We start from the raw sequence: 7,427 nt of genomic DNA on the forward strand, positions 1-7,427 counted from the left end.
CAACTCATTTTCTTCTCTCTTCCTTCTCTTTTTTCTTTTTCTTTTTTTTTTTTTTTTGTAATATTTCTGATTCACAGTTGAATCCAGGGAGGCTGACCCCACAGATCTGGAGGGCCGACTGCACTCCATGGTCAGCATATATGCTGTGAGCTGAATGAAGCTGGGTCTAGATCTCAGCCCTGTCATTGACCTTGGGCATATTACATGGCCCCTTTGTACCTTCCCATCTTCACTTGTCCACCTGGCATCACACCCAACTCACAGGAATGGTGGGATTAAATGAATCATTAATGCCAGGCACTCAGCACAGGGTTTGGTGTGTTCATAACAAGCATCACCAGCAGCAGCTGCGTCATCATGATCAGTTTTCTCTGCCTTACCTCTCTCCACCTGAAGCAGCTCTCGGATGGGAAAGGTAGCGACGGTGCTCAGAGCCAGCCTTGGTGCCATTGTGAGTTTCAAATAGTGGTATCTATAATTCCACATATATCTGTTGGCTGAATGTACTTAAACGAAGTATCTATTTATATTTAAGTCTATATTTGAGTATCTGTGTGTATCTGCCCTACAGACCCCTCATCCCCTCTGTATGGTGTTGTATGCATTTAGACCTGTTTTCTTCCTTACCGTGCCCCTTACTGTTGAGTACTTTTCAGGCTGGTGGAGACGGTTTAAATTTTTAAAGATTTTGAGTGATTGAAGGGCATCCAATTGTTTTTCTCCTCTATCACATTTCCCACTGGGGAAAGAAAGGCTGAATGAATACCTTTTTAAGCTTTCCCTAAGTCAGTCATTTCTATGCTCTAAGATAGCAGAAGAAATGTCAGCACAAATGCTAATTAAGAAATAAGTAACATCGCGGACCAAAAAAAGGAGCAGAAAACGAATCCTCTCTCTTGGTGGTGGAAGCGTAGGTCCTCCCCATCAGACACCAGTCCAAGAAAAGAAATAGGGTCGAGATGATGTGTTTCTATTGTAAGGAAGCTGTGGGTCGGGCTTTTACACATCTGATATCTGTGTGCTGGTATCATAAGTTGTGGGAACGAGAGACACAATCTGTGTTCTTTCTGGTAACCAGTTGTTGTGGTCTCTGGGAGACAGGCTCTGAGGGTGCTCTGGGAACCATCTTCCTGTCATTTTCAGAGGCTTTGAAATGGGAAACGCACTGTGTGATGTGATGCTGTTTTACCGTTGCCCAGGGTTGGAATTATGAATGTTTACAAGTGCACGAGGCTCTGTAGAAGCCAACAAGCTGTGTATCTATCAGTTGCCTGGTTGATCATTGCACAGAATCTGGGTTCTTTGGAGGAAGAGGTCAGTGGAAGTCAAGGTTCTTAACTTCATCTTGGCCAATTCAATGATGTTATAAACCTGAGGCAGGGTCACATCTAGGAGATATTCATCGGTCCCCAGACGTGAGTGAGTTATCAGAGAACAAAGCTTGGCAGGACTCAATTTGGCTTGAATGGAGAAGACTGGGCTGGACTTTTGGGAAGCTGCAGGATTGGCTGTGCCAGAGAGTAAAGCGGAGGATGTGCCCATGCGAAACAGCTCATGAAACGCACAGGGAGGGGAGCGGAGAGAGCTTGGCACCTAGCAAGTCTGTCACAAGAGTGGCACTGTCCAAGGGAAATGAAACATGAGCCACATATATACCTTATTCTCCCGGGTTGTTTTTATCCTTGTTTGCTAAGTAGAGCTTTTCTCATGTGCAGACGTCCTTGGTCTAGTTTGTGCTTGACCAGCTCTTGGGGACACCTTGACCAGCTCTCACGTGTGACTTCAGGGCTTTCACCTTTGCAAAGGGCTATACCAGCTGCCCAGTCTTTCTGCCACTCCAGAGTTATTTTAACTGATGACTTTTCAGAAATGCAGGAAGGATGTAGGTCACCTGATACTCCGGGGGCCATGTGAGGTTTGGCAATTGGATGCTTGAAGCCAATCCTTTTTGACTCACAAAACTTTTGTGGGAATGTGGCATAATTTAACTGAGCTAACAAAGCTCATTACCAGAAAGATTTGGGGAAGGACTGGCCAAGGACAGGTGAGATAAAGCCTCACCAGGAAAGAGAAGCAAGGAAATCATAACAAAACAAAACCAAAATGAAACACAGTACCTATCTTCATTCGGAACTAACTTGTCCCTGACCTGCAGCCTAACCTGGAGCCCTGGTCCCTGTGCTCTGCCAGAGGAAGCCCGTGAGCTTGGACAGAGCAGATACTGGCTCTGATTCCAATGCCAACACCCCTGACAAGCATGGACACTGAGCAGCCTGCCCACGCACGAATCCAAAATCGCGCTCTGGCCTGGCTGATAGTCAAGGAAAGAGAGAAGTGACAACAGAATTTAATACTGGATAAGTACAGAGATACCCTGCTTTATTGCACTTTGTAGATATTGCATTTTTTATGAAGGCTTATTTTGAGGCAACCCTCCATCGAGTAAGTCTATTGATTAGCACCATTTTTCCAACAGCATATGCTCATTTGGCACCACACTTGGCACTTGGTAATTCTCACAATGTTTCAAACCTTTTCATTATTCTATCTGTTATGGTGACCTGTAATCAGTGATCTTTGAAGTCACTGTTATAATCGTTTTGGAGGCACCACAAACTGCACCCGTATAAGATGGCGAATCTAATAAATACACGTAGTGTGTGTTCTGATTGTTTCACAGACCGGCCATTCCCCCATCTCTTTCTTTCTCCTCAGGCCTCCTGATTCCCTGAGACAAAGGAATAGTAAAACTAGGCCAATTATTAATCCTACTATGGTCTCTAAATGCTCAAATACAAGGAAGAGTCCCACAATTCTCACTTTAAATCAAAGCTAGAAATGATTAAGCTTAGTGAGGAAGGCCTGTCTAAAACTGAGATAGGCTGAAAGTGAGGCCTCTTGCACCAAATGGTTAGCCAAATTGTAAATGCAGAGAAAAAGTTGTTGAAGGAAATTTAAAGTACTACTTCAGTGAACACACATATGATAAGAAAATGAAACAGCCTTATTGCTGGTGTGGAGAAAGTTTTGTGACCTGGGTAGAAGATCAAACAAGGCAAAATATTCCCTTAAGCCAAAGCCTAATCCAGAGGAAGGCCCCAATTCTCTTTAATTCTAGAGTTAGAAGCCTGAAGGAGGCGAGGAAGCTGCAGAAGAAAAGTTGGAAGCTAGCAAATGTTGGTTCATGAGGATTAAGGAGAGAAGCCATCTTCATAACATAAAAGTGCAAGGTGAAGTAGCAAGTGCTGATGTAGAAGCTGCAGCAAATTATCCAAAAGATCTAGCTAGGATTATTGATGAAGGTGGCAGTTCTAAGCAACAGATTTTCAATGTAGACAAAACAGCTTTCCATTGTAAGAAGATGCCATCTAGGACCTTCTTTGCTAGAGAGAAGTCAAGGCCTGGCTTCAAAGCTTCAGAGGACAGGCTGACTCTCTTGTTAGGGACTAGTGCAGGTGGTGACTTTAAGTTGAAGCCAATGCTCATTTACTATTTCCAAAGTCCCAGGGCCCTTAAGAACTCTACTAAATCAACTCTGCCTGTGCTCTGTACATGGAAAAACAACACCTGGATGGCTGCATATCTGGTTTACACCATGGTTGACTGAATATTTTAAACCCACTGTTGAGACCTACTGTTCAGAAAAAAACAAAAACAGTTCTTTCAAAATATTACCACTCATTGACAGTGAATGCAATCACCCAAGAGCTCTCATAGAGAGTAATAAGGAGGTTAATGTATTCATGCTTGCTAATACAACCATCATTCTTTTTTTCTTCTTTCCAGCTTTCAGGTTCAAGGGGTACATGTGCAGGTTTATTACATGGGTAAATTGCATGTCACAGGGGTTTGGTGTACAGATAATTTTGTCACCCAGGTAATCATCATAATAGCCAACAGATAGTTTCTTAATCCTTACCCTCCTCCCACCCTCTTCCTTCAAGTAAGCCCTGGTGTCTATTGTTCCCTTCTTTGTGTCAACGTGTGCTCAATATTTAGCTCCCACTTGTAAGTTAGAGCATGTGGTATTTGGTTTTCTGTTCCTGAATTAAATTGCTTAGGATGATGACCTCTAGCTATATCCATGTTGCTGCTAAAGACATTATTTCATTCTTTTTTATGGCTGCATAGTATTCCATGGTGTAAATGTACCACATTTTGTTGATCCATTCCACCATTGATGGGCACCTGGGTAGATTCTGTGTCTTTGCTATTGTGAACAGTGCTATGATGAATGTATGTGTGCATGTGTCTTTATGATAGAATGATTTGTATGCCCTTGGGTATATACTCAGTAATGGGATTGCTGGGTTGAATGATAATTCCAAGTTATTTGAGAAATCTCCACACTGCTTTCCACAGTGGCTGAACTAATTTACATTCCCACCGATGGTGTATGTATTCCCTTTTTTCTACAACCTTGCCAGTATCTATGATTGTTTGACTTTTAAGAAAAGCCATTCTGACTGCTGTGAGATGGTATCTCATTGTGGTTTTGATTTGCATTTCCCTAATGATTAGTGATATTGGGGCATTTGTTCTCATATGCTTGTTAGTCATGTGTATTCTTCTTTTGAGAAGTGTCTGTTCATATCCTTTGCCCACTTTTTTTGCTTATTGATTTGTTTAAGTACCTTATAGATTCGGATATTAGATGTTTGTTGGATGCATGGTTTGCAAATATTTTTTCCCCATTCTGTAGGTTGCCTATTTTCTCTCTTGATGGTTTCCTTTGCCGTGCAGAAACTCTTTAGTTTAATTAGGTCCTATTTGTTAATTGTTTGTTGTTGTTGTTGCAATTGCTTTTAGAATCTTCATCATGAAGTTTTTGTCAGGGGTGATGACCAGAATTGTATTTAATAGGTTTTCTTGTAGGATTTTTATAGTTTTCAGTTTTACATTTAAGTCTTTAATCCATCGTGAGTTGATTTTGGTATATAGTGAAAGATAGGAGTCTAGTTTCAATCTTCTGCATATGGCTAACCAGTTATGGCAGCATCAATTATTGAATAAGAAGTCCTTTTCCCAGTGCTTGTTATTACCAGCTTTGTTGAAGATCAGATGGTTGTAAGTGTGGGGCTTTATTTCTAGGCTCTCTAACCTGTTTCATTGGTCTATGTATGTTTCTTTACCAGTAGCATGTTGCTTTAGTTACTGCAGCCTTGTAGTAGTCTAGTTCGAAGTCGAGTAGCGTGATGCCTCCAGCTTCGTTCTTTTTGCTTAGGATTAGTCTGGCTATTTGGGCTCTTTTTTGGTTCCAAATGAATTTTAGAATAATTTTTTCCTAATTCTGTGAAAAAAGCATCATTGGTAGTGCAATAGGAATAGAACTGAATCGGTAAATTGCTTTAGGCAGTATGGCCATTTTAACAATATTGATTGTTTCTATCCATGAGCATGGAATGCTTTTCCATTTGTTTGTGTCATCTTTGATTTCTTTCAGCAGTGTTTTATAATTCTATTGTAGAAATCTTTCACCTCTCTGATTGGCTAGGTATCAGAAATAAAATACTTAGGTGTTTTATTCTTTTTGTGGCTATTATAAATGGGATTGTGTTATTCTTTTTGTGGCTATTACAAATGGGATTGTGTCCTTGATTTAGCTCTCAGCCTGGATGTTATTGGTGTATATAAATGCTACTGGTTTTTGGACATTGCTTTTGTATCCGGAAACTTTGCTGAAGTTTTAAAATCAGATTTAGGAGCCTTTGGGCAGAGACTATGGGGTTTTCTGGATATAGAATTATATTGTCTCCAAAGAGAGATAGATTGACTTTCTGTCTTCCTATTTGGATGCATTTTCTTTCTTTCTCTTGCCTGATTGTGCTGGCCAAGAGTTCCAGTACTATATTGAATAGGAGTGGTGAAAGTGGACATCCTTGTCTTGCTCCAGTTCTCAGAGAAAATGTTTCCAGCTTTTGCCATTCAGTAAAATGTTGGCTATTGTTATTTTTCATTCCATTTTGTATGTTGTCTGTTTACTCTGTTGATAGTTTCTTTTGCTGCAACATCATTCTTTCTTATGATGTTTGCCCATGTTATTTTGAGGCACATTCCTTCAATGCCTAGTTTGCAGAACCACCATTCTGCAGCCCACGGATCAAGAAATAATTTGAACTTTCAAGTCTTATTGTTTAAGAAATGCATTAGGTAAGGCCACACTTGTCATAAATAGTGATCCCTCTGATGTATCTGGGCCAAGTAAATTGAAAACCTTCTGGAAAGGATTAACCATTTTAGATGTCATTAAGAACATTTGCAATTCATGAAAGGTGGTCAAGATACTGACATTCTCAGAAGTTTGGAAGAAGTTGGTTCCAACTCTCACAAATGACTTTGAAAGTTTTAACACTTCAGTGGAAGAAGTCACTGCACATGTGGTGGAAACAGCAAGAGAACTGGAACTAGAAGTGGAGCCTGAAGATGTGACTGAATTGCTGCAATCTCATGATCAAACTTGAATGGATGAGGAGTTGCTTCTTATGGATGAGCAAAGAAAATGGCTTCTTGAAATGGATTCTACTCCTGGTGAAGATGCTGTGAACATTGTTGAAGTGACAACAAAGGACTTAAAATATTACATAAATGTAGTTGATAAAGCAGCAGCAGGGTTTGAGAGGATTGACTCCAATTTTGAAAAAAGTTATACTCTGGGTATAATGCTGTCAAACAGCATCACATACTATAGAGAAGTCTTTTGTGAAAGGAAAAGTCGATCAATGTGGCGAACTTCATTGCCGTCTTATTTTAAGAAATTGCCACAGCCACCCCAGCCTTCAGCAATCATCAACATCAAGGCAAGACCCTCCATTAGTAACAACAACATTATGGCTTGCTGAAGGCTCAGATGATCGTTAGCATTTTTTAGAAATAAAGTATTTTTAAATTAAGGTATGTACACTTTTTTAGACATAACGCTATTGCATGCTTAAGGGACTATAGCACAGTGTAAACATAATGTTTGTATGCATTGGAAAACCAAAATATTAGTGTAACTAGCCATATTCTGATATTTGCTTTATTGCAGTTATCTAGACCCAAACCTGAAATATTTCTGAGGTGTATTTGCAACATTCTCAAAAAATGTAAACCTTAAACCCTGAATTTGAGTTACAGAAAACCAGAGACACATATATACTTACATATGTACATTTATTCAGATTTATTGAAGACCGAGTTGTTCTGCATATATTAAAGTTCCAAGTGGCATTAAATTTCATTTAGAAATTAAGAATTTTTGAAAGGAATGTTTATAAGCCATATCATACCTTTCCTTCTCTTTTTAAAAAGTGTTTTCTGAAAACAACTTGACCTTTTGCTTAATGACTTAGCATTTTTTCCCCAGGAGAGGTGCCTGATGAGCTCCCAGTCCTGTGGTTCAGGGCAGGTTCTGGAACACTCACAGAGGAGACTCCGCTGAGAAACTG

The sequence above is a fragment of the Colobus angolensis genome, unplaced genomic scaffold (assembly GCF_000951035.1).
Source record: "Colobus angolensis palliatus isolate OR3802 unplaced genomic scaffold, Cang.pa_1.0 Scaffold272, whole genome shotgun sequence".
Taxonomy (NCBI): domain Eukaryota; kingdom Metazoa; phylum Chordata; class Mammalia; order Primates; family Cercopithecidae; genus Colobus; species Colobus angolensis.